We start from the raw sequence: 27,563 nt of genomic DNA on the forward strand, positions 1-27,563 counted from the left end.
GGAGTGGGGTGCCATTCCCTTCTCCGAACTAAGACCCGGCACAGTCTAATAAATAAAAATAAATATTAAAACAACAACAAATCCAACCAAAACTCTTCTTTTTCTGATAGTTTTATTGAAGTATAATGGGTCTACAGGGCTTCCCTGGTTGCTCAGTGGTAGAGCCAATGCAGGGGATACAGGTTTGATCCCTGGGTCAGGAAGATTCCCTTGGAGAAGGAGCTGGCAGCCCACTTCAGTGTTCTTGCCTGGAGAATGCTGTGGACAGAGGAGCCTGGCGGGCTACAATACATGGGACCACAAAAGTGTCAGAGGTGTCTTAGTGACTAACCAACATCAACAATTAACCTACCGCACTGTGTAAATTTGAGGTGGGCAGCATAATGGTTTGACATACAACATGAAATGATGACCCCAGTAAGTTTAGTGACCATCCATTATCTCATACAGATACAAAATAAAAGGAAAAGAAAAAACTTGTCTTCCTTGTAATGAGCCGTCTTAGGATGTATTCTCAACTTTCATACGAACTATACAGCAACATTCAGGTCTTCATTATATGTATCATATTGTACATTATATCCTAGTGTTTCCTTATTTCATAACTTTGTACATTTTGACCACTTTAATCCACTTCCTCCTTCTCCTCCAACACCAGCTCAGGAAACCACACATCTGATCTCTTTTTCTGAGAGTGTTTTTGAAACATAATTGACCTACAACACTGTGTCTGTTCTTGGTGCACAGCGTTGTGATTTGATATTTGATGGCATCACCGACTCGATGGACATGAGTTTGAGTAGGCTCCAGGAGTTGGTGATGGACAGGGAAGCCTGGAGTGCTGCGATTCATGGGGGTCACAAAAAGTCGGGCACAACTGAGCGACTGAACTGAACTAATAATAAGTCTAGTTACCCTCCTACACTGCAGGCAGATTCTTTACTGGGGCCACCAGGGAAGCCCCAACATATTATACAAAGTTTAATTACATCGTGATTGGTTATATTTCCCATGGTGTAGATTTTATCCCTGTGACTGATTCATTTCACAACTGAAAGTTCCTACCTCTTAATCCCCAAATTCTCTTAATAGCCAAGAGCCAGATTTTTGTGAGGCTGTCCTTTTATATAGAGCACATGAGAGTGAAAGTGTTAGTCAATCAGTCATGTGGACTCTTTGTGACCCCATGAACCATAGCCCTTTAGGCTCCTCTGTCCATGGAATTCTCCAGGCAAGAATACTGAAGTGGGTTCCCATTACCTTCTCTAAGGGATCTTCCCAACCCGGGGACCAAACCTGGGTCTTCCACGTTGCAGAGCACATATTAGGCATTCAATAAATGCAAAGAATCTTAAAAACTTGATTTAGCATCATGAACCAGGATGCAAACTCAGCGTGCCTGCTCATGTGTTTTCAAAAAAATTTAAGTGGCTGAGTTCATCAGAGTGATATTTTAAAGATCCTTGTCTCTGCTTGTATCTGCAGCGAGGGGGTTGCTTTTCCCTTTACACCCAACAGTCAGAGAGCTGTGAGCACGTATGTTCCACCCAGGCTAAAAACACTGCGCTCAGTTCCAGGTGCCTTCTTGTCTCAATGGTCTGATGGTCCAATGGTTTCCTGATTGTAGCCACAAGCTGAATTTGTCCCTGTGAAGTTGCTTGCTTGAAATTGATGGTATGGTTCTCCGCTACTCTGTGTTGACTCTTCTCTGCTCATAGAGAGACACACTGAATTCAGAAATTGGCTTTTGGGGGCATTGACCTACCAAAGGATCAGTTTGTTCCTGATGTGAAAGCCAGCATCAGAGGTGTGAACAGGATGAGGTCAGTGACCTTGAATATCCTGAAGCCTTTTATTTTTCAGCTGTGCTCACACTGGGGAGAAGCCTGGCTTCAGAAGTCCTGTGCCCTTTGAAACAGGTTGAGCAATGTTGCCAACAGAGTCTTCTTCTTTTTTTTTTTTTTCTTTTTGAGCCCTTGGTCTTCTTTGAAACATTTATACCTCCATCCTCCCCACCCCCACCCAACCCCATAAGGAATTGGACTTCCCTGGTGGCTCAGCAGTAAAGAATCTGCCTGCCAGTGCAGGAGACACGGGAGACTCAGGTTTGTTCCCTGGGTGGGGAAGATCCCCTGGAGAAGGGAATGGCTACCCACCCCAGTGTTCTCACCTGGAGAATCCCATGGACAGAGGAGCCTGGTGGGCTACTGTCTGTGGGGTCGAAAAGAGTCGGACACGACTTAGCGACCGAGCACAAGCTCATGCCACAAGGAATGCATGCGATCATATACTTTGACAAGTTTCCGCACTTCCTTTTCTGAGTTATTTTTCAAAGCAGAAGGCGAGCAATGATCAAAGAGCCCTTTAATGGGTGTAGTGCATTTTGTTTGCAACAGCGTGGAAATGCTTACTTTCTTCAACCTCTGGCCTTTCAGCCCTAGGGGTGAGATGACTAGATTGATAAAAGGCAGACACCTACTTTCTGAATGCAGTCATTCCCCATTTTACAGAAGAATTGTTTTTCCAAAAGTGCATTTGTTAGTATTTGTTTGAAATTTTGAATTCTTTGCCCGGAGAGAAGATGTTGAAAATTATGGTTAGGTTTCTAGGCTAGTTCAGACAATTATTCTCAGTCTGTGTCGTGAGCATATGTTGGAATTATTAGCACCACTGGTGGGGCTCAGACGGGAAGCCAGTGGTGCCTCATCACAGGGACAGCCTAAGGTGAAAATCTTTGAATTCATATATAGCATCCCTTCCTGATTCCTCTTTCATCTTCTCCTGCCCAGTTCTCTGGGCTCTGATGTCCACATACTTTCTCAAATCTCACTTCTATGCTTTCCATTAGGCTTTCTTCCCCCAATACATTCCTTGTTCCAATTGTATTACCTTCTTTATTTCCCAAATAAAGCTATCATTTCCTTAGTTCTGCTGATCAATCCTGATAGGAGTAGGAAAGCTATCTGATTGAATTAACTGTAATTGTATGTTTGTATGGGACTGATAACCCCATAGCCCTTTCGTGCTGTTGCATTAAAAAGGAAAATGTCTCACAGATGGCCAACAGTCACATGAAAAGATCCTCAACACTGCTAATCAACAGATGAATGCAAACTAAAGCTGCAATGAGATATCATCTCACACTGGTCAGAATGACTGTCATCAAAAGGTCTGCATATAATAAATACTGGAGAGGGTGTGGAGAAAAGGGAACCCTCTTACACTGTTGGTGGGAATTAAATTGGTACAGCCACTATGGAGAATAGTATGGAGGTTCCTTAAAAAGCTAAAAGTAGAGTTACCATTTGATTTAGCAATCCCACTCCTGGGCATATGTCTGGAAAAGAAAACTCTAATTCAAAAAGAACCCCAAAGTTTATATCAGCACCATTTACAATTGCCAAGACATGGAAGCAACCTAAGTGTCCACTGAAAGATGAATGGATAAAGATGTGGCAATGTATATATGATGGAATATTACCAGGCCATAAAAAAGAATGGAACAGTGCCATTTGCAGCAACATAGATAGGCCTAGAGACTGTCGTATTGAGTGAATTAAGTCAGAGAAATACAAATATTATATGATATCATTTATATGTGGAATCTAAAAAATAACACAAATGAACTCATTTACAAAACAGAAACAGACTTACAGACACACAAACAAATATGGTTACCAAAGAGGAAAATGGAGGAGGAGGGATAAACTAAGAGTTTGTGATTAGCAGATACACTCAACCATATTTAAAATGGATAAACAACAAAGATTTCCTATATTGCACAAAGAAATATATTCAATATCTTGTAATAACTTAATGGAAATATATATATATATATGTATAACTGAATCACTTTGCTGTACCCCTGAAACTAACATAACATTGTAAATCAAGCACATTTTGATTAAAAAAAAATAGAATGTCTTGTAACTCAAATCAAATACAAGGTGTTGTATTTACTTCAATTTGATTTTCACTTATTTTTTACAAGCAAGGTACTGATGCAGGCCATGAAAATAAAAGTGTAAATTAAAAATGGTGCTATCATCTTACTGGGAGACAAATATATAAATGCCAATAAACATGATACAAAATGTTATGAATTTCTAAAGAGAATTTTATGAAAATATCAAATCTTATACCTCACTGGAGTGATGCAGATAAACGGATAACGATAATATTGAAAAACAAGGGACTTCCCTGGTGGTCCAGTGGCTAAGACTCCACGTTCATGATTCAAGGAGCCCGGGGTTTGATCCCTGGTCAGGGAACTAGAGGAGCTTCCCCTGTGGCTCAAACAGTAAAGAGTCTGCCTGCAGTGCAGGAGACCTGGGTTCGATCCCTGGGTCAGAAAGATCCCCTGGTGAAGGGAATAGCAAACTATCCAGTGTTTTTGCCTGCGAATTCCATGGACAGAGGAGCCTGGTGGGCTACAGTCCATGGGGTCACAAAGAGTTGGGCACAAGTTAGCAGCTAACACTTTCACTTTCCCTAGCGGCTCAGCAGAAAAGATTCCACCTGCCAAAGCAGAAGCCACAGGAGAGGAGGGTTCAATCCCTGGGTCGGGAAGGTCCCCTGGAGGAGAGCATGACAGTCTACCCCAGTATTCTTGCCTGGGAAATCCCATGGACGGAGGAGACTAGCAGACTTTGCAGTCCATTGGGGTTGCAAAGAGTCGGACATGACTTGGCGAATAAACAACAACAAAACAACATCCTAAGTGCATTCTTATAAGTGATTTCACCAATCCCAAATAGTTTAAACGTTAAAATTGAAGAAGTTTCTAGAAGTCGCGTTGATCAAGTTACCACGTGCAAAGCTGTCAGGGGGACTTCCCTGGTGGTCCAGTGGTTAAGATCCTGCACTTCCACAGTAGAGGGCACAGGTTCGACCCTTGGTTGAAGAACTAGGATCCCATTTGCCACGAAGTGAAGCCAATAAATGAATGAATGAATCAGTCAGTGAATAAATAAAGTTGCCAAAAATCAGGTGTCGGGGAGGAGAGTTTCAACTGAATCATCATGAGATAGAGATTTTTATTTTTAATCTATTCACGAATCACAGGCATCTGTCTTCACCGTATACACATTCCTTCAATTCTGTTTCTCTCTCTGTTACATGTAATATAGTTACCTAAGAACTGAGCAGCTCTTGGATGGCGGGTTGTAATGTGAAGAAAAAAAAAGGGAGGAAACCAAGAAAGGAACTGCCATTTACTGAGCACCTGCTGTGCTCTAAGTATTCTGACCTAAGGGCTGAAAATGCCCTTATTTCTGACCTTTCTTACAGTTCTGCAGTGATGAGCAAAGACAACAAAATCAAGGCTTGCCCAGGGCAAGTGAGTGGCCAACCCAAAGTCGATTCAAAAAGACAATCTCTGTGAAATCATACTGGTTCCCTCCTTGCTTTACACCCCTCGAAAAAAAAAAGAGAGAGAGAGAAACAGGGAACTATATTCAATATCCTATGATAAACCATAATGGAAAAAAATATTTTAAAATGTATACAGGTATATTACTGAGTCACTTTGCTGTACAGCAGAGATTGGCACAATGTTGTGAAAAAAAACTAAATTTCAATTAAAATAAATAAATTTTGAAAGAAAAGTTTTAATTAGATCCACTCCGAAGTTTAGCTTCCCAAGTGGCTCAGTGGTAAAGAACCCACCTGCCAGTGCAGGAGATGCAGAGACCCGGGTTTGATCCCTGAGTTGGGAGTTGCCCTGAGGAAGGGAATGGCAACCCACTCCAGTATCCTTGCCTGGAGAATTCCATGGACACAGGAGCCTGGCGGGCTACAGTCCATGGGGTCGCAAAGAGTCAGGCTCGACTGAGTGGCTGAGCACACACGCACGCACTGAGAAGTTTAATTCCTTGAGTTCTTTGCTCAGATGTCTTTAGCATTTTTTATAGGTCTGCCCTCCTCTCCTGACGTTCTACCATCTCAGTCTTGCTGGAAGGCTTGAGCACCTTATCAGTTTTGTTTTGTTTTTTAAGGTACAGACTGACCGACCCCTCAGTGATGCTGTTCCAGCAGGCATCCCTGGAGAATGCACTTTGATAAGAATATTTGATGTGACCGGCCTTGTTGCCTGGCTGCATTCCATCATCTCCTTCACACCCATTTCCTTACCTGGATATGCCTTAGATCTGTCTTCTCTCACTGATGTTACTAACATACAATTATTTTCTGGTTATTAAAATCATAATCATGCTTTTGGTTGCTATTTATTCCTGGAAATTGCATATTAAGGTAATTATTTTTATCTTGCCTACATTAACAGCTCATAAATTTTACAGTCATAAATATTAACCCCTTAGCTGCCTGCCTCTAGCTCCTTGGTGAAGAGAGAAGTGAGGTTTTTTTCCCTAAGAGTTAGGGGAATGCAGAAGGGACTTGAGGATGGATAAAGCTTGCAGCAGCTTCAGAGGTGACAGTACCAAAAAGCCTATAGAGCTAGCAGAGGGGGTTCGCCAGCAGCACAGAAGGGCTCACTTCCTCATAGCTCGATTGATAAAGAATCTGCCCTGCAATTCAGGAGACCCTAGTTTGAGTCCTGGATCGGGAAGATTCCCTGGAGAAGGGATAAGCTATCCACTCCAGTATTCTTGGGCTTTCCTGATGGCTCAGCTGGTAAAGAATCTGTTTGCAATGCGGGAGATTTAGGTTCTATCCCTGGGTTGGGAAGATCCCCTGGAAAAGGAAAAAGCTACCCACTCAGTATTCTGGCCTGGAGAATCCCATGGACCATATAGTCCATGGGATCACAAAGAGTCAGACACAACTGAGCAACTTTCACTCACTCAGAAGACCTCACTGAAGTCAGAAAGGACCACCTATCCTGGAAGCTCTATTTCTTCCCACCCCATGGAGCGTCCTCAGGGTAGTGACTCTGATCTTGGCTCCCCTGGAATGCGGGCTCCTCTATAAACATTTCCCACTTCCCAATTAACCATAAAGTGGGTTTCAAAAAATGAGCACAAGGCGGACATTGCACCAACCACAGAGGGGAAGTTATTCCTTTTGGAAGCAACCTTGAGATTCACTGTAGGGTGATGAAGCTTTATGTTGGAGCTTTATGAATTCATCTTTCTATGATGAATCATTAAAAGGTAGAAAAGTGAGTTAAGCTGTGAGTAATTCTTCACGTCCATCACAGGCAGGGAAAGACACTGTAACTGCAGCCTCCAACACACGTGGACCAGACTGATCTTGCTTTTTGGTTAAGACCAGAATCACGCATGTGGCCCCCGGGGGCTTCTCCTGCATCCTTCTCAGCCTCATCTTTTACCCTTCACTGTCCTGATTTCTGTTGCAGACACTGCAGTACCCAAATATTTTGGTCTTAGGACCTCTGTCCTTCAATCATTCTTAAAAATGATTGAAAAAGCTTTGTTTATTCATGTATGCTTATTGATATGTACTACGTTCAAAATTACAACTGAGAAGTTTTTCAGATATTTGTTTTTAATTCACTTAAAAATAGTAAATTCCATACCATGTGAATGTAAACATTTTTTAAATTTATGTTTAACTGGAGGTTAATGAACGTGAATATTTTTACGAAAGTTACCTATATTTCCAAAATAAGAATAATTTAGGGTAAAGAGTTATTGCAATTCTATTTAATGCCCAGCTTAAGAGAGTGAATTCTTATGTAGATTCCTGCTTCCCACTTAGAAACTGAAGGTGAGACCTCATAGACCATTTAGCTTCCAGAAACTTCCACTGTGTGCAAAAGGCAAATGATTCTTTAGTATGACTAGGGAAAGGGCTTCCATGGTGACTCTGGTAGAAAAAAAAAAATCCACTTGCCAAGCAGGAGACAGGGATTCGATCCCTGGGTCAGGAAGATCCCCTGGAGAAGGAAATGGCAACCCACTCCAGTACTCTTGCCTGGGAAGTGCTGTGAACAGGGGAGCTTGGCGAGTCAGTCCATGGGGTCACAAAAATGTTGGACATGACTCAGCAACTAACAACAACAGCATGACTAGGAACACTGTTTTGATCTCAGGGGCCTCCTGGAAGAGGCAGAGGGACCTCCCGGAGTCCTGGGCCCCACTTTAGGAATAGACTCATGGGCCTTCAGGGGGTTGGAAATAAGCCTGTAGGGATGGATAATGAGAAATACTATTGGAAGTTGAAGTTGAGGCTACAGCATATCCTATGTAAACATTTCTGATCCAAGGAAGGGACTGAGCATTCTTGCTGAGAAGCAGACAATAAATACTCAAGCACATTCCAAAGCCCACTCTGAATTTTTCCTGCTTATTTCCCAAAGGTCTTTTCCAAACATCATTTCATTTCGTCTGCACCATACCTTGATGAGAAAACCAGGACCTTATTCTCCTTTTCCACTCAAGGAAACAGATGCTTAATGACTTGCTCAGGACTCCCCCAGTTCCTTTACAGGACCCCTGGACCCACATGTCAGATTCCCCAAGCCCTCCCCCTGCTCTGGCCATCTCCCCTCACTCTGAGGTCAACTCAGGCACTCAGGGGCCAGGTTCACAGGTGATGGAAACTGTGGGCAGAAGGTGATTGAAACCAGATGCGTAAGCTCACTTCTGTGACAGTGATTCATATGCACCTACGTATTCCTTTTCCTGAGTCTCTAGGAAAGAAAAATAGTCAATATTATTTTTATCCACAGAGAGGATCAGCTGTGTCCTTTGGCCATTACCAAGGAACTCCGTGTGTTCTCACTGGAAAGAAAACACCATTCACTATTAGAACTAGAGTAGATGAAACCAAACGCTACCCACAAGTCAAGTTCTTAAACTTTTTAAATATCCAGAGGACGTTAGGAAGACTTTGCAGGGGCACTTTGCAAGGTTCCGCGGACTTGGACGGATCAGGAGGGGGCTGTGGGCTGAGTGCTGACAGCTGGCTCCTCTCTGGTCTTTGCAGGCATGTCTGTCACACTTCATCCAGTGCCCTTTAAGTAACTGCTCTTGTCCCAGACCTGCTGAGAGGAAGACCAGGTTTCTTGAGTATGTGCTAAGGCTGCTTTTGTTTCACAAACTGCAATATTTTTTAACGCTTTATGCTGAGCGTGACTTAGACGCTTATGCTTTCTTCTGAAGATTGGGTCCACAAGGGGTGGCCAAATAGTTCCAGTAATCATTCTAACAATAGGTGTTTTGTTCTTAAGTGTGGTAATGTGCTGACTCACTGCAAAAGACCCTGATGCTGGGAAAGATGGAAGGCAAAAGGAGAAGGGGGCGGCAGAGGATGAGATGGTTAGACAGCATCACCGACTCAATGGACAGGAATTTGAGCAAACTCCGGGAGATAATGAAGGACAGAGTAGCCTGGCATGCTGCAGTCCATGGGTTCGCAAAGAGTCAGATGCAGCTTGGTGACTGAACAACAACGATATGCACATAACATAAAATTTAGTATCTTAATTATCTTTAAGTTCAAGAGTGAAACATCCTTTGGCATTGCTGTGCAGCCAACCCTGAGGACCCTTTTCATCTTCCCATTGAACTTCAGCTCCCTGTTTCTCCCTTCCCCCAATTCCTGGCAACCACCATTCTTTCACTTTCCTTCTCTAGGAATCTGACTACTCTAAGGACCTCACAGAAGCGGAATCACACAGTATCCATCCTTTTGTGTCTGGCTTATTTCATTTAGTGTAATGTCCTCAAGGTTCATTCATGTGTCAGAATTTCATTCCTTTTTAAGGGTGAATAGTGTTCCCTTCTATATATGAACCATGTATCTATTCATGCATTGACGGACATTTGGGTTGCTTCCACTTTTTGACTATTGTATACAAGCCTGCTCTGAACATGGATGTCCAAATACTTCTTCGAGACATTGCTTTCAGTTCTTCTGAGTTGATAATAGCTTTTAAAGTAGTGGGCTTCCCAGGTGGTGAGGTAAAGAATCTGCTGGCTAATTCAGACGTAAGAGAAGTGGGTTCGATCCCTGAGTCCAGAAGATCCCATGGAACAGGAAATGACAACCTGCTCTAGTATTCTTGCCTGGGAAATCCTACAGTCCATGGGGTCGCAAGGAGTTGGACCTGACTGAGTGGCTAAGCACACTTGGTAGTTACATCTGTAAGGTCGAGGCCCAGAAGGCCCTGGTAGACCCAAGGGTCACAGACTTCCTCTAGCGTGACTTTGGCATGGCCTGGTCTTCCAAGGTGACTTCCATGTGGCAAGCCTGTGACAGATGCTCTGTTTTAAATGAAGCCTGTTTGGGGAGTTCCACTGGCTGGACGTTATGTTTCATGTGGCTTTACCTTGTGAGATTTCTTCCCTAATGGAGCAACTATTATGGCTGATAGGATTGAAAAACAACATAGCCTAGGAATTTTGTAGCCATAAAATTTTTTTCTGGCCCCTATAAAAATATAATAATAATAAAACTTATTTCTGTGGTATTTTCATTGACAAATTCAAATTCTCTTCTACGGCTGTGACCTATAGCATATTCTAAATGAATGTGAAATCCCTCAGTCATGTCCGACTCTTTGCGATCCCATGGACTATGCTGTCCATGGAATTCTTCAGGCCAGAATACTGGAGTGAGTAGTCTTTGCCTTGTCCAGGAGCACATTTTAAAATGGGCTAGAATTTATCTTCTTAGAAAAGGGATAATTGGAATTAATAGTCAAATGCTTGTGGGAGTATGTAAATAATTTTACTGAGTTTCCTGATTTTGATTTTGAAATAGCCTAAGTCTTTACTTGGCCACAATGTGCCTGCAATGCAGGAGACCTGAGTTCAATCCCTGGGTTGGGAAGATCCCCCAGAGAAGGGGATCGTCAACCCACTCCAATATTCTTGCCTGGAAAATCCCACGGGCAGAGGAGTCTGGCAAGCTACAGTCCGTGTGGTCACAGAGAATCAGACACAACTGAGTGACTAACACACTTGACCACAGTCTCAAACTCCTCCCCGATTCTAGGCCACGTTGCTTTCATTATTTTTATGTCCCTATGCGTTCATACAACTCTTTCGTAGTCTCTTTCTGGAAACATCTATTATATATTCAACTGTGGCTTGCATGTGTTTTCTCCTATTTGCAACTTATTTGTGCTCTCTTATCTGCTCGTTGAAAGTGTTAACAAGAGATCTCTGTGTCTCTCATGAATTATCTACCTTTTCTTTTTTTAAATTTCGATTGGAGGATAGTTGCCTTCTAACGTTGTATTAGTTTCTGCCGTACAACTTGTGAATACATATACCCCCTCTTTTTCGGATTTCCTTCCCATTTGGGTCACCAGAGAACACGGAGTAGAGTTCTCTGTCTAAACAGTAGGTTCCCATTAGAGATCCAGTTTATGCACAGTAGTATACATCTGTCAATCCCAGTCTCCCGGCTCATCCCATCCCCTTCTTTCCCCCTTGCTATCCAAAGTTCTTGACCTTGTTTTCCTATAGCAACTTTCGCCTTAACCCACTGTGTCTTGGCAATGGGGCAGTTTCTAGAAAGGAGAGAACTCTTACTATCATGCTCAGAATGGGGATGCGTTACCACTAGGTGTTGAATTACTTCTAATCTATGTTTTCTCCTCCTTTTTGCTCACCTCCCTGTCTTGCTGCCCCTCGGAACATGGCACGGGACCTGCCCATCATCTGGAAACATGTTATCTCTGGGCGTGCAACACGGACAATGCGGGTGAGTCATGAAATTAATGTTTAAGCTGTTGATTTCTCTCTGTGTTTGGAGAAGAAGAAAATTGCCAGATGAAATTGCTTGTTGGAAAAATATCTTTAGCATCCTGGTGCCCACATGCGTGCACCCTATGTGCCTTCATGCTTTGCTCTTGGTTTTCTTTATTTCTGGAAGGAGGGGGTTTGTACGATTTTGAAGAATAGTTCTTTATAACAAAGTAGTTTGAAAATATCCCAAACAGTTTGAAATGGAACTTTCTAAGGCTCTTGTTTGGTTGTTTCTATAAGTTATACACCACGGATATTCACAATTACCATTTATGGCAGATATGTGTGTTGGTTTTTGTGATGCTGGCATTGTTTCTAATATAAAGGCATTGGAAATGGTACACTGTGTATGTATTTATATTCAATGAGTCGTGAATTTGACATGATATCTTCTCACTTTAATTAGTCCCACTTTAATTTGTCCTCAAGGTAGCAAGATTCAAAATATCAAACTTTGTTCTTCCAGAGCTGGGCAGTAAGGATGTACTGGGCACCCAGCTATTCCACCTGTGGGACCAGGGAGGGGAGAAAGGGTTGCTGTCTGCTGGTGGATTTCTTGCTGTAGAATGGAGACCAGATGACAGGCAGGTTTTGAATACAAAAAGTAGAGTTTTAGTTACATTTCTTTCTAGTTATCGAGCACGTGGGAAATAAGATTCCTCCCCCCCCCCCAAAAAAGGCTTTGATTAGCATGATACTGTAGGAGTGGCTGGTTCAATAATGTCTATCCATTTTTAATTTCTTTATTTTTAATTGGAGGATAATTGCATTATAATATTATGTTGGTTTCTGCCATTCATTAACATGAATCAGCCATAGATATATATATGTCCCCTCCCTCCTGAACCTCCCTGCCACCTCCCACCCCATCCTACCCTGCTAGCTTGTCACAGAGCACTGGATTTGAGCTCCTTATGTCATACAGCTAATTCCCCCCGGCCATCTATTTTACATATTGTTATGTATACGTTTCAGTGCCACTCTCTCACTTCATCCCACGCTCTCCTTCCCTCACTGTGTCCACAATCTGTTCTCTATGTCTGTATCTCCATAGCTGCCCTGCAAATAGGTTTATCAGTACCATCTTTGTAGATCCCATATATATGCGTTAATATACGATATTTGTCTTTCTCTTTCTGACTTACTTCACTCTATATAATAGGCTCTAGGATCATTCAACTCATTAGAACTTCTATCCTTTAAAAAAAAAAAATGTCCGTAGCGTGGCTGGTTCCTAGAAAAAAAAAAAAAAAAAAGAAATCCTTTGGGGTATTCTTCTGTAGGAAAATCATTGTCTTGATTATCCATTCCACTTTCATCCTGGGTCTCCCTCTACATAAATTCCAAATAAATTTCAAACTGTCGTCTTAGCCAGTTGAGATGCCAGGATTTCACTTGCTGGGAGCAAATGCATGTTACTGTTACAAATACATAATGCCATCTGTTATTTCTGGAATCTCTAAAACTATATTGAATGTTAACATGAAATTTGGCATGGATGTTTGTAAGATTTTCTATTCTGGTGTAAGTAATTTGGGAATTTTAATCTTAGATGATTTGGTTGCCTGTAAATATCCTTAGGACTACGTATCATTTGAGTTTACTCTGTTGAGCTATGAGTTGTTGATTTGATGCAATTACCACCTAATCAGCAGTTTTGCCTTTTGGGTTATGCTATGATTTTTCAGTTCCACATCTCAAGTCCCCTTTTGGGATTCCCACTGTGTGTTTTCCTCTGCGTATGTCTGTAGGTCTTTCCATTATCCTTCTTGTTAACGAGCAGTCCCCAACCTGGCACCCAGGGATCGTTTTTATGGGGAAGACAATTTTCCCACAGACCAGGAGTGGGGGATGGTTTCGGGATGATTCAAGTGAATTGCATTTATAGTGTACTTTAGTTCTATTATTACTATATCACCTCCACCTCAGATCATCAGGCATCAGATCCCAAAGGTTGGGGACCCCTGTTGTAAATGAGAACCTGCTGGACAACCATCCTTAAAATGTCACTTTCTCATCCAGTAATAATCAGTAACTAAAACCTACTTCTTTTAAGTTAATCATGTGCCAAATACTGTGAATTCTTCTTTCTTCTAGGACTCAGAAAGTTTGGAAGATAGCACTGTTTGTGAGATGTTCAGGGAATCTTCTGAAATCTCTGCTCCTAGAAGCAGCAAAGTACAAGCCAGAGTGTTTGCCTGTTTTTTCACACTCGACTCCATTCCAGAGCATGTGTATCCTATCAGTTTCTCCTTTTCTTTCACTTTCTAAGGTTCCCTTCTACTCTATTTAGGAATCTCTGGATGTGTGTGTCATTTGGGCTTTTTAAATTTGTTTTTATTTCATTTATAGAGAGGGGACAGGCTGGGTCTGCAGCCTAAAGATTTGGTCAATCTGGAATCACTTTCTTAAAAAAAAAAAAGCTAATGGGCTTGTCACTCGACGTGGTTTCTTTTCTGGGACGTGCATGATCAGATACCATCAGCAGCCTCATTTTTGGCATCACCTTCATCCCTTCCTCTTTCCCAGGTGCTGGGTGATGGACTGCACATGTGTCTCATTTAATCTTCATAATCTCATGATAGGAACTTACCTATGATCTGATTTTATGGATGAGTAAACTGAGGTACAACTTACCTGCTAAAAGCCACCAGGGTCCTAGTCATCAACTGGTTTTGTTTAGACATATTTCCTTTTAACCATTTTAATATACTTTTTGACTCTCCTGTACCTTCAAAAACAGAATTTTGGTGAATCTCAGACAATGTTTTGTCACGTACAACTAAATTTGTCTTTCATTTCATCTGGTAGTTATATAAAGCTCTTTCATTGTGCAGGGGGAAGGGGGATTAGAAAGGGTTATAGTAAAAAAAAAAAAAAAAAGAGTCAATCAGTAGCGTGATTTGCCCTGTGAAAGAGATTTCTGTTTCTAGAGAAGTTGCTATCCTCAACAGTATAATATTTTGGTAGAACTAATAGTGGTTTTGCAGGAAAAAAAGTCAAACAGAAACTAAATTTTTCTCCCAATTCATATAAAGCCTTGTACCTACAAATTCCATTTAGATTTTCAACTCTTGCTTTTGAGGGTTATTGAGCTTTTAAATCTAATCATGAATACTTCTCTAATAGCTAATTTTCTGCTTTATTAGTCAGGGTAATAAGGCCCTTCTCAAAATCAGAGAGACATGAAAAGCGGAAAGTTATCTTGGTTAGCTAGCTCTCTCTGCTTGACTCTCCCAGGGTCTCCATTGAGAAGGATAGGAGTTGCTGAAGCCAAGCCATAGACATCTTGGACCAGAAGACTGGGATTTCCAGTTGCCCAAGGTGTGCAGACTCTCATCATAGCTTACCTGAGTTTTGCAACGGCTTGCCAAATCCGTCTTTTCATCTTTACGCTATCCTTCATCAGACACATCCAAGCTATAAATCTGCCCATGCCTCCCTCTTGCTTTAAACACCCCAGTGGTTCCATCTTGCTTCTGGTCCTGCTTGTCCACCATAGTTTTGCAACAGCCTGGTGAGCATTATCGTTTATGTGGGTGCCGCAGGTAAGGGGTTGCTAATGTAAGTCTAAGAATTAGAGCTTAAGAAGTATTTATTTCCAAAGTAAAATAGGCAGTATTCAGTTTATCTCTATGACATTATTGTCTGTACTCACTTTTATTCTGTACTGCTTCATCTGTGTGTAAAATAAAGATCTGTTAATATCCATCTGTGCTGTGTGCTCAGTCGCTCAGTTGTGTCTGACTCTCTGTGACCCCCAAAGACTGTAGCCCACCAGGCTCCTCTGTTCATGGCACTTCCCAGGCAAGGTACTAGAGTGGGTGCCCTTTCCTCCTTCAAGAGAACTTCCCAACCCAGGGATCAAACCTGCATCTCCCACATTAGCAGGCAGATTCTTTACCATGGGCCAGCAGGGCAGCCCATCTATCTATCAGATGTCATATGTGGCCATGTACTGGGGATTGTGTATAAAATCATCAGCCCTCCTTATTTGTCTCATCACCTAGTGGTTGCTGGTGTGTAGCTAATAATTCTGTTTACCAAGAATCTCTGTAGCACTTGTGAGTTGTAACTTTGTAGTTATTGACTGGGTCTATGTAATTTTACTCCTGGATAATTTCTAGGTAAGAAGGAAGGCAACTATCCCTCGTAGCTCAGATGGTAAAGAATCTGCCTGCAGTGCAGAAGACCCAGGTTCGATCCCTGGGTCAGGAAGATCCCCTAGAGAAGGAAATGGCAACCCATTCCAGTATCCTTGTCTGGAAAATCCCATGGATAGAGGAACCTGGTGGGCTGCAGTCCATGGGGTCGCAAAGAGTCAGGCACAACTGAGTGACTAACCCACACACACACAAGAAGGAAGGCAAGGATAGTTGAGAACTCCAACATTGTATTGTATGTAATGATGTTATAAACATTCTGACCCAAATGACAATAATTTCTGATGACCACATAAACATCAAAGTGATGATAAGAAATGAAACTTTCAAGAGGACAAGTCATATAAATAAAAAGTTAAGATCTGTTCCTTTGTTTCGGTAACAATAAATAATGTAGTTGCTCTTCAAGAGTCCATGTTTATTTACTTTTCTAACATTACCCATGAAATCGAGATTTGAAAAAAAAAGATAAAGTTATTTTTTCAAAATAAAATGTTTTGCAAAATCTTATGTGCTGATGATTTTTCTTATAAAATATCTAATTCTGTGCATAGTAGATAATGTCAGAAGTTACACGTTTATGTAAAGTGTTGTCCGTACCACCCTCGTACTCCTGAAATGTCTGTGCTGCTTTATATTCCCAAGTAATTTTGGTGGAGGTGAGGAGTTGGGAAAATCTGCAAGTGTAGATTGCATGAAAGTCATCTGTCTATGTCTCCATCTATAAAAAGGTCAAGAACAAAGCTCCTTACCATCACCCGCAGGTTTTCCCTGATCCTGTTACCACCTACCAGATGCATCAGCCAGGTGGCTTTTGACTCCAGGCTTGTGTCACTTGTTCCTCCTGCTGTGCCCCATGTGTGTCCTGCCTTTAGCATCCCAAGGACTTGCTTGTATCTATGATTTTTCTCATTTTCTCTCTCTTGCTTTCAACTCCTTCCCTTGTCCTTATCTAGTAATTCCTGCTTGTCTTTTACACACAGCTCCCAAAAGAATTCTGTCCTAATAAGCATCCTCTTCTCCCATCCTCCTGGGTGTGAGAATCCATCAGACTCTTTCAGCACCTGAGTGTGTCTTCTTGTATCTTTGCATGTCATAAGGAGTGATGGATTTACCTATATATGTCCCTGTTGTTTTATAAAACCATAAAGAACTGAGACTTCCTCTTGAACAATTCCTTATGCCTAACACCTAAAGTCTACAAGGATGTCATGGGTTATTTCTTGAGGATAGATTGTGAAATGGACATTGATGACCAAGATGTTTATTAGTAGGATATCCCTGAAACCAACGCCAAGGAGGAAGGCAGGACAGAACAGAGGGAGAAGCAGTGATCCCTACAAAGGTTTTGGCTCACCCTATGGGGACCCTTAGAGCTGGGATGACCTCCAGGTTATTTCCAATTAGAGCAAGATGGCCCAAGCATCCTTACCTGCTCCACTGGAAGGATGTATGACGTAGGCAAGGCAGCTGTCTTCAGTGAGGGCAGCTCCACGAAGGGCTGCCTATTGACAGCACGTCGGAAGCTGGAGGATTATAAATCGTTTGTTCCTGGAAGAATATCATAGTGCCCACATGCATGCATGCTAGCATCATCACTTCAATCATGTCCAACTCTTTGTGACCTATAGACTGTAACCCGCCTGGTTCCTCTATTCAGGGCATTCTCCAGGCAAGAATACTGGAGTGGGTTGCCATGCCCTCCTCCAGGGGATCTTCCTGACCCGGGGATCTTCCCGCCCCAGGGATCAAACCTGGGTCTCTTTCATCTCCTTCTTTATCACCAGCCTCACCTGGGAAACCCCTCATCCTGCCCAGGGTAGGGTTATCATGGTGTCCACTGTATAGCACAGAACTCTTGTGACATTGACAGGAAGAGCAAAATGCCTGTGAACTTGGGAAACGGGCTGAGAGGAGGAAATGAAACACATGGGTAATTTCTATCTGCTCTATTAATAGAAATGGTTTTAATAAAAATGGATTTTTCTCTGAATAAGGAGATATGATTTTTTAAAGACCCTTTAAGCTCTAAGCCTTCCAGCCCTGAAAGCAGCAAATGCATTGTTTGTAACTGTTCCAAATAGTGAAACTTCTGCTGCTCATTCCACAGACATTTATTGACTCCCCGAAAGATACACAGCACTATAGTAGCTGGTGAGGGACCCAAAAATTTGTTTAAAGAAAAAAAACAATCAAATATCCAGGAGATTTCAACCTATTGGTAGATAAGGTCATCTAGACGATGGATCTCAAAGCAGAGCAGAATGAAACTCTGGAGCGAGATGTCACATGAGCTGAGCTTTGAACCTCCAGAGCCTTGAGTCTGACTCTTCCAGGAAATGGTAGCTTTTACTTTTCTCCCCGAAAAAATATCTCATTTGACTTTTGTAGCCTCTGCAACCAATGACCTCCATTTGTTGAAAAGAGGGGCACTCTTATCACAACCTACAGCAGCCAGTGAAAACCGAATCATAACTCTTTCTTGCCTGTTCCATTCCCAGACTCTAAAAATGAAATGATGCTCGTGCCTTTTAGCTGTGGTTTCTGTTGGGAAAAAAAGTCCCCACACGTGGGGCTGTATATCAGTTCCAGGGCTGGGCCTACAGAGGCTTATGGGTCTTGCTTGGTGACGTTCGCTTCTAATCACCTCTGAGGTTCGCTGTGGGCTTTTGTCCCAACTGGTGACCCTGAGTCACTTGCAGGGTGGAGGTGTGCCTCAGCTCATTTCCACTGTGTTTAAAAGAAAATGTCTTTGGGGACTTTCCTGGTGGACCAGTGGTTAGGACTAGTGCTTCCACTGCAGGGAGCGTGAGTTTGATCCCTGGTTGGGAAACTAAGATTCCACATGCTGTATGAATCAAAAACTAATAATGTTAAATATTATCAAAAAAATAATAAAAAAATATTAAAAAGTGCCTTTTCACCTTGCTTTTATAGAGGACTTGCCCTTCCTTTTAATGACTTCTCTGTATATTATATTTCTTTTCTTTCCCTACCTTATCTTTAATTGCTAAGATGGTGACAGTGCTGATGAAGAAGACATGATTCTCTCTCAAAGGTTTAGTAAAAAGGAAAAAAAAATGAAGCAAACTGAATTACAATAGCAGAGTTCTCAGTTACACTTATGAGGCAGTGCTGGTGATAAGCAAGTGGTTAAACATTACTTTGCTTAGGAATTCTTCTCGGGACCAATACCAAGTGTCAGCAAAACAAAAAACAATTGATCTATCAAGTTCTTTCCTCCTTGGCATATAGAGAATGAGATTATTAGCTTGGCAAAGTTATTCTACAGTCTATTTTAGTGTGTAGCTTTCTCTACCCACCATTTTTTTTCCCTGATGGTCCTGAAGTCCCATATTTAAAAAAATTTAAAATATCAGTTACCCAGTCTCCTCTGCTGACTCTTCTAAAGATGTTACCCTCGAGATAAAGAGAGGAGAGCTGAAGGGCTGTAAAGCTGTCGAGTCTGTATTGATCCTTCCTGTTGAATTTAGCATCACTTTCCTGGTATCCATCATGCAGGAAGTAGATGCGAGATGCCCAGGTCACCTATCTTTTAGGAAATAATTTGAATATAAGTTTTACTCCATAGGACTCTATCATCATAGTATCAGTACTGGCTAGAGGGCAGCAAGAGAAACGGGGAAAGCACAGTGTTTGGGGGAAGTGTGTGAGTGTATATTTTCTGTGCTACGGGGTGGATTTCACCCCACTGCCATCTGAAAAGCTAACTGGAAAACTCCAGTACATTGTAGCAGAAGGAATAACAGCATCAACGTGGAAACTTGGTATGAAAATAAAAACTTAATGAGCAATCTTACATGAAAAGTTGTCACTTTTAAAGGTATCGAAAAAGGCTCTTATAGTCTGTCCAGTTCATCTAGTCTTTGTTTTAGCCAACAAACAGCTTGAAAACCCAAAGCTCAATCATTTCTCTTCTTTAAAAAAAAAAAAAAAAAAACCACCTGGGCTTCCCAGGTGGCACAGTGGTAAAGAATCCTCCGCCAATGCAGGAGGTGCGTAAAATGCCGGTTTGATCCCTGTGTCGGGAAGACCCCTGGAGTAGGAAATGCCAACTCGCTCCAGTATTCCTGTCTGGAAAATTCCATGGACAGAGCTACAGTTCATGGGGTCGCAAGAGTCGGACGTGACTAGAGACTGAGGGCACATACTGTCATCAGAGAAGATTACCCACTCCTCAGTGCTATTCTTTATCCTATTGATTTGGCTTCTGTAAACCATTTATGGAAGGAGAACAATTTGAATTTAGTAAATAGCTTGAAAAGGAAGGGAGCGGCTTACTTATGGACAATATGAAGCAAACGTCAAAAAACATGATATTCGATATCTGTTTTTTATAGCTGTTCTCTTTAACGGGTGTAAATTCCCGGTTCTGTTGATGCTGGATTCTTCGGGTAGTGCTAACTGCCTCCATGCCTACCTGACCCAGCCTGAACCTGACTCTTGGATTTTCTGAGGAAGAATTTATGTGAGGTCAATGATTTGTACTTGTTCAAAGGTTACCGTGCTACATAATTCAGCTGTCAGCAGAGCAGGTCTGTCCTGGCCCAGGACTGTGTATAGATCTGGAAAAAAATAAAATAAAAACAGACTACACAACATTTTACTGCCCAGTAAACTGACAGAATCACATAGGCCATGTCAACACAGGCTCTGGGCATCTGGGCAAGGGTTCCTGCTGCACGTCTGAACTTTGCATTCCGAGCACGTGGCATTGGAAAGACAGCCCTGAGATAGCGCAGGGGGAGCTGAACCAGCAACGATTCCCAGGAGATATTTGTGGGGCTATCATGGTGTTTTCATCCAGCAGCTGTGAGTGATGACTAAGTTTGGCCAGTTATCTCTGAAGTCTTATCTCCTCCAGCTCGAGTCCACTGAGAGGCTCAAGACTAGACAGTGCCTATTTTTAACAGCAAGTCCTACAGACCCATAATTGAACAAGTGTATGTGTGTGTGTGAGTTTCGGTTCAGAAGTCACTCCTAAACTGAAGTTCAGATACTCCTAAATGTCTGGTTAGGGCTTCCTGTATTTCTTAACCATGGACAACATAGAGATTTGAATGTATTTTGCTTTGGTTTTGTTTCACTGCAGTCTAGTTGATTTACGATGCTGTGTTCATTTCTGCTGCACAGAATACTGATTTAGTTATACATACATGCTTTTCCATGATAATTTATCCTGGGATACTGAATGTAGTTCACTGTGCTATTAATTTGGATATTTTGTCTTTTACTCATGATGATGTTTTCCATCCTCCTCCTTGTTAGTCACTCAGTCGTGTCTGCAACCCCATGGACTGTAGCCCACCAGCCCCTCTGTCCATGGAATTCTCCAGGCAAGAATACTGGAGTGGGTTGCCATTCTCTTCTTCAGGGGATCTTCCCAACCCAGGGATCAAACCCAGGTCTCCTGCATTGCAGGCAGATTCTTCACTGTCTGAGCCTCCAGGGAAGCCTGATGATGTTTTGAGGTTTGTCTTTTACTCTGATCTTTTTGAGTCTTGTTTTTCACAACAGTGTGTCTCTAATTGGAATGTCATGGTGTATCTGAGGACTGTGCCCACTTTAGACACAGGAGAACATTAACATTGTCAAAATATTTTTACAAGTGTCCAGAAAGGATTTGTTCCCCAATCCCCATTTGCCTCCTCCTCAAAGGGCTGCTGTCTATGGGGTCACACAGAGTGGGACACGACTGAAGCGGCTTAGCAGCAGCAGCAAAGGAAATGTAATATTTGCATTGAATTCAAATCCTTACAGCTCTTGACTCTGTAGCTTTGTACCTGGTGCTTCTCCATAATAAACATTAATGATCCTATTCATAGTCATGGTTTTTATTGTTAGAAAGAAAAACTCTCTTCTGATATACTATAGATTTTAAGGATACGTTCTTTAAAAGTGAGAAAATAAAAGTGCCTTTTGGGTTTTGCTTTCAATTGTTTTTTCTTTCCCTTTTTAAAATCACTCCAAATCTTGAACGTGGGGCTCCACCTAGTGTAAGTTTTAGGTTAAAAAAAAATTGTATGAATATAAGGAAAGGGCAAAAATAACCAGAATGGACTTCTTTATGATAAAAATGCAAAACAAAAGACAGTGATATTTCATAAAATGCTTTTGTGGTTCCAGATGCTTCACGGAATTTAGGAATGCAGAAGCATTCTTTTTTGTTCCATAGTTTTCCACAAATTCTTACTTTTATACCTTTTTTTAAAAGCAAAAATACATTATAGATGCGTGTAAATACAGTTTTAGGTTGTAAACATTTTCTTTGCTTATGGTAAATGGATTTAGATTCAATTTTCCAGTGGTGTAACAAGACAAGAATCTTAAATAAAACAGTTCGGGATATCTTCACAGTTAGTAAAGTTAGAGTTGCTACCTGAAATTGCTTTTTTTTTTCTTTTAATAAACAAGGACTTAAATTTTAGGCTAACATTTTAATTTAATACTTTCCATAATACCATCTGATTATATTTTGAAAATATTTGTATTGCATCCAGCTTAAAGATTGAGTTTGGTTTTTTAACTTAGTAGTCACTAAGTGGAGTTGTATTACTGTCACTAACATAATTTTTTTTACAACTTTGAAATGATCACTATAGTATAGTGTTCAGTATCTTTATATTTTGTTCTCATAGAGGGGAATTTGCAGTGCTTATGTCTATTGTCAGTGAGTTCCAACAGCAGACTGTATATACGTCTCTAAAACACCCGGTACCAGACTGAAGTGACACATACAGGAAACTGACCTAGCTTACTATATCAACAGCCAAGAGATGCAGACAGTTGAGAAATGCACTTGAGAAATATGTCCCCTCGAGCATTTGGATTTTCAGATAGGCAGCATTTGCCCTAGAACTGACCCATGGTGGTTTCCAGGGGGATAGTTCCCATGCGCCCCCTGCATGACAGGTGTTGTATATACAAGATGTATCTACTTTTTGTAACACCCTGTGAATTAGGAACACAGAGCTATTTTACAGAGAAGGAAACAAGCTCAGAGCAGTCAAATAACTTATTCTGGGTTTGAACTCGAGTCTGTGTCTCTACATACTATGTTTTTTCCTCTGCATCATATTACTAAACTACGTAAAATTTCTGAAATCTTTCATGACAACAACTCTTTTTTAAGATTCCAATTAATCGCTATTTTTATTCAAGACTGAATATGTGCGAGGGGGTTCCAAGGGAGTCGATACTATTGTGTCCTGGAGAAACTTTCATTCTAGCTGAAGAGGCTGAGCACAAGTTGTTACTGTCGCTGTTTAGTCTCTAAGTCACGTCTGACTCTTTTGCGACCCCATGGACTGTATGTAGCCTACCAGGCTCCTCTGTCCATGGGGACTCTCCAGGCAAGAACACTGGAGTTGCCATTTCCTTCTCCAGGGGATCTTTCTGTCTCAGGGATTGAACCCGACTCTCCTGCATTGCAGGTGGATTCTTTACCACTGAGCCACCAGGGAAATTCTAGATTTCAGGGACATGAATTCACAGGTCCCAAGTCAGAAAAGAGGTTATATGACAGATCTAGAATGTGGATCAGAGATCCTAGAAAGATGAAGACCAATGCATGAAAACCAAAACTGGCTTGAGGAGAGGCTGATGGCATTGGGGTCAGGGAGAGGGGAGTTAACAGTAGACTGAAGCTAGACCCCTGGCAGTCTACCATGGGAGAAGACAGGTGAAACGCTGGTCAAAGCCAAGTCTTGTAGATCTTGCTATTATCTCTGGTCTTATTTAGTTATAGGGAGGGTGGCTGGGAAAAGATATTTCCAAATGCTGGAAAATATATTCCTTAAAAAAAAATTGAAGAAAGAAAAAGCTTAGCTAAAGATTTATAGAAAAACATGTCATTATTAGAACCCTATGAAAGTGACCCCATGAAAAGAATCTTCTCATTGCATTTTCAGAAGCATGACATAATGTTTTTGTTTCAAAAGAACATTTTAGCCACAACAATAAAACTGCCACAGAAATTTGTCATTGAGAGGAAGGGGAAAAAATCAACAAAACTTTTCATCCTCTGCTTGGAATGAGCAGAATAAGAAATTCTTTTCTCTTCATATCCTCTATGATTTCATGTGAAACTAGCATTGCCAACTAGTCAGACACATTTTTTTTGTGCCTGTGCTGGTCATCTACAAGTTTTGGAGACCCAGATAATCAGAGGACCCTGGCATCAGAGTATGGTTAGAACCTGGGTCTCCAACTTGGCAGTGCTACTTTGGGTAGGTCACACCCAGCTTCTGAAGATCTCCATCATGTATACAGCAGGAAATAAAAACTAGATCATTGGTTCTCAAAGTGTGGTCTATGGACTGACAGCATCAACATTGCTTGGAACTGGTTAGAAATAGTTTGCTGTATTTCTAACCAGTTAGAAGAGAGGCCCCTCCCAGACTTTCTGAAGCAAAACCGTAGGAGCAGGACCCAGAAATCAGTCCTGACATGCATTCTACAGGTTTTGAGCCACTAGCTTAGCTGATCTCTTAAATTCCTTCTAGTTTCAATGCTAGACGATTCTAAGAGTCATGTGGCTCATTCTGGCCCTCAGGGAAATAGTTGTCTGGAGCCATCAGAACAGAGAATCATTTTTCTTTAATAAATATCCAGAAGACAGAGACTGCCATGAGTGGCTCACTGTGTTATTTAACCATTTCAAGCTGTTGTACCTTATTGTTTATTCAAAATATATGTAGGATAGTGATTTTTTTAATCGATTTTTGGATTATGGTTACCTTAAAGACAAAAAGAGCTGTGAGGATTCTCCAGTGGGGAAGGTGATTGGAAGGGAAGGAGAGCCAAATACTAGAATAAGCATGTAATTGATACACAATTTTAAGTGGTTCACAGATGTCCTAACACTCATCCCTGGTACTAATTTAGACTTGGTTAAGAACTGACTTGGAAATTTTTCAGTAATTGTTAAGGAAAGTAAGGACATTTCTAGGGGTTCTAAAAGAGAGACTCAATTCAATACATTTCCTCCAGTTTCCATCTGTTTGTCAAATCCATTTTAAATACTTACTGATGGGGAAGGTGCAATTCTGAATCCTGGGGTGGGATATATTCTATTCTTTGTGAACTTTCACACTTACCTGCAAAAGTGGTCAGAACAAGTGCCAAATGGGCCACAGATTCCTTCTGCCAGAAGATATTTCAGTGTGTGTGTTTGAGGGGGGGCGATTTTCAAAAGAGGTGGCACATGAATTGGTCTTGGAGATGAGCTAGATGGGCATTTGCAAGCTGAGATGATGGCAGGAAGGAAGGCTGGAGATCCAAGGTCGTTCAGGAGGCCCAACTGATGGAAAAGCTTTAAACAAAAAGCCCCTGGCTCCTTCTTCAAGGGCTACATGGAAATTTCTAGAAGGAGATGAAGTAGAATCCTTTCCTTCCCTCATTGATGTTAACATGCACAGCTATCAATTCTCCGCTTTAGCTCCAAGGATTCTCTTGGAAACACCTTCTTCCAAGTGATGATATTGGATCTTAAACAATTGGGCTGTTCTAAAAGAGCAAGTTATAACCACAAGACATTTGCCCATAAGACTTTTCTGGTAATTTTAAGCTGTGTTTTTACTTCAGTTTTCAAGAAGCTAATGGAGGTGTGCATGCTCAGTCATGTCCAACGCTTTGCAACCCCGTGGACTGTAGCCCACCAGGCTCCTCTGTCCATCGGATTCCCCAGGCAAGAATCCTGGAGTGGGTTGCCACTTCCTCCAGGGCATCTTCCTGACCCAGGGATCAAACCCGCATCTCCTGCATTAGCAGGTGGGTTCTTTACCACTGAGCCAAGGAAGCCCTCAAGAAACTAAAAGTTGGGCCATTTTAGAGAGCTAGTCACTAATCATTTGCTCATTCTCAAAGTGCCTTGTGTGAATTGATTAATTCTATGTACTTAACAGGTGCTCATAAGGCATAGCCTTTTGGTCCTTTAACAAGATTTTAATTAATTCTTGCAAGAGCAATAATTTTCTACTCATTTCTTAGACCTTGCCAATTATAATGACAATAGTTGTGTCTTGATGACCTCATGTGGTGCTTCATTTCTTGGTTGTTTAATTTCAGAAGGAATAGGGCAGTGTGAGATTATCTTCTGAGTTGATTGAATTTTCATCCTGGGTATTCACTGTTAGACTATATTAGGACTTCATTACTGACAGAGACTGCTTACGTTCCCTGCAAGGGGAACAAACAGTCTAATCTCCTGGAGTTTGCTCAGATTCATATCCATTGAGTTTGTGTCTAACTATTTCATCCTCTGCCATCCTCTTCTCCTTTGGCCTTCAATCTTTCCCAGCATCAAATTCTTTTCCAGTGTGCCGGCTCACTGAGCCACCTGAGTTTGGCCACAACAGGTGGCCAATGTGTTGGAGCCTCGGCTTCAGCATCAGTCCTTCCAATGAATATTCAGGGTTGATTTCTTTTAGGATTGACTGGTTTGATCTCCTTGCTGTCCAAGGGACTCTCAAGAGTCTTCTCCAGCACCACAATCCAAAAGCATCAATTCTCTGACACTCAGCCTTCTTTATGGTCCAACTGCCACACCAGTACATGACTACTGGAACCATGTCTGGTGGTTTAGTTGCTAAATTGTGTCCGACTCTTGTGACCTCAGAGACTGGGAACCTACCAGGCTCCTCTGTCTGTGGGATTCTCCAGGCAAAAATATTGGAGTGGGTTGCCATTTCCTTCTCCAGGGGATCTTCCCAACCCAGGAATAGAACCCGGGTCTCCTGCATTGCAGGCAGATTCTTTACTGACTGAGCTACAAGGGAAGCCCAGAACCATGTCTACAGGATGCTAAAAAATCAAACAATACAATGTATATACTGTTGTCATAGCCATCATTACAATCAACCAGGGAGTTAGAATTATTGCTGTCTGAGCCTCATCACTTAAGTTCATGTCTCTGTACCTGGGGCCCTGGTGTTGGTTTTTAAAGGCTCCCAGGTGGTTCTGAAGTGCAATTAGAGCTGAGATCTCCTGGTCTTCATGAGACCTTCATGGTTGTCACATTTGGGCAGTGATGTGATTGATGGAAAGATGTCAACAGTTACAGCCAGAAGGTATTTTTTTTTTTTAATGGCAATTGACTTGAAAACATCCAGAGACTCTTACATTAAAGCAGGAGATAACAGCGTGTTGCCAGAGATATGACTCTCCAGGCCCCTGAAGTTCCCTGTGGTGATGAACAGCTGGGATGGATGAAGCCCATGTGGAGTGAGGGTCTCTGGGGGTGGGGGAGAGCATCACTTGGGCCCTGAGTTCTGTGTTCCTGCTTCCCCATCCATACACCGCCCCCACACCCCCGTGCGGTGGCTTCTCCCTGCTGTGGAGCGTGGCTTCTCCCTGCGGTGGCTTCTCTCTGGGTGCGGCGCGTGGCTTCTCCCTGCGGTGGCTTCTCTCTGGCTGCGGCGCGTGGCTTCTCCCTGCGGTGGCTTCTCCCTGCGGTGGCTTCTCCCTGCTGTGGCTTCTTTCTGGCTGCGGCGCGTGGCTTCTCCTTGCGGCGGCTTCTCTCTGGTGCGGCGCGTGGCTTCTCCCTGCGGCGGCTTCTCTCTGGGTGTGGCGCGTGGCTTCTCCCTGCGGTGGCTTCTCCCTGCCGTGGAGCGTGGCTTCTCCCTGCGGTGGCTTCTCTCTGGCTGCGGCACGTGGCTTCTCCCTGCGGTGGCTTCTCTCTGGATGCGGCGTGTGGCTT

The 27,563-nt window shown here is 42.1% G+C and overlaps 1 protein-coding gene across 1 annotated transcript in view; it reads left to right on the forward strand.

Moving 5' to 3' along the window:
• Positions 1-10,854: 10,854 nt before the first annotated feature.
• Positions 10,855-27,563, forward strand: part of EPB41L3 (erythrocyte membrane protein band 4.1 like 3) — a 206,866-nt gene continuing 190,157 nt past the window's right edge. The window contains exon 1 of the mRNA XM_040264656.1: positions 10,855-11,637. The gene's annotated coding sequence lies outside the window, so the exon portion shown is untranslated. The remainder of the gene's footprint in view (positions 11,638-27,563) is intronic.

The sequence above is a fragment of the Oryx dammah genome, unplaced genomic scaffold (genome assembly GCF_014754425.2).
Source record: "Oryx dammah isolate SB20612 unplaced genomic scaffold, SCBI_Odam_1.1 HiC_scaffold_22, whole genome shotgun sequence".
NCBI classification, from domain to species: Eukaryota; Metazoa; Chordata; class Mammalia; order Artiodactyla; family Bovidae; genus Oryx; species Oryx dammah.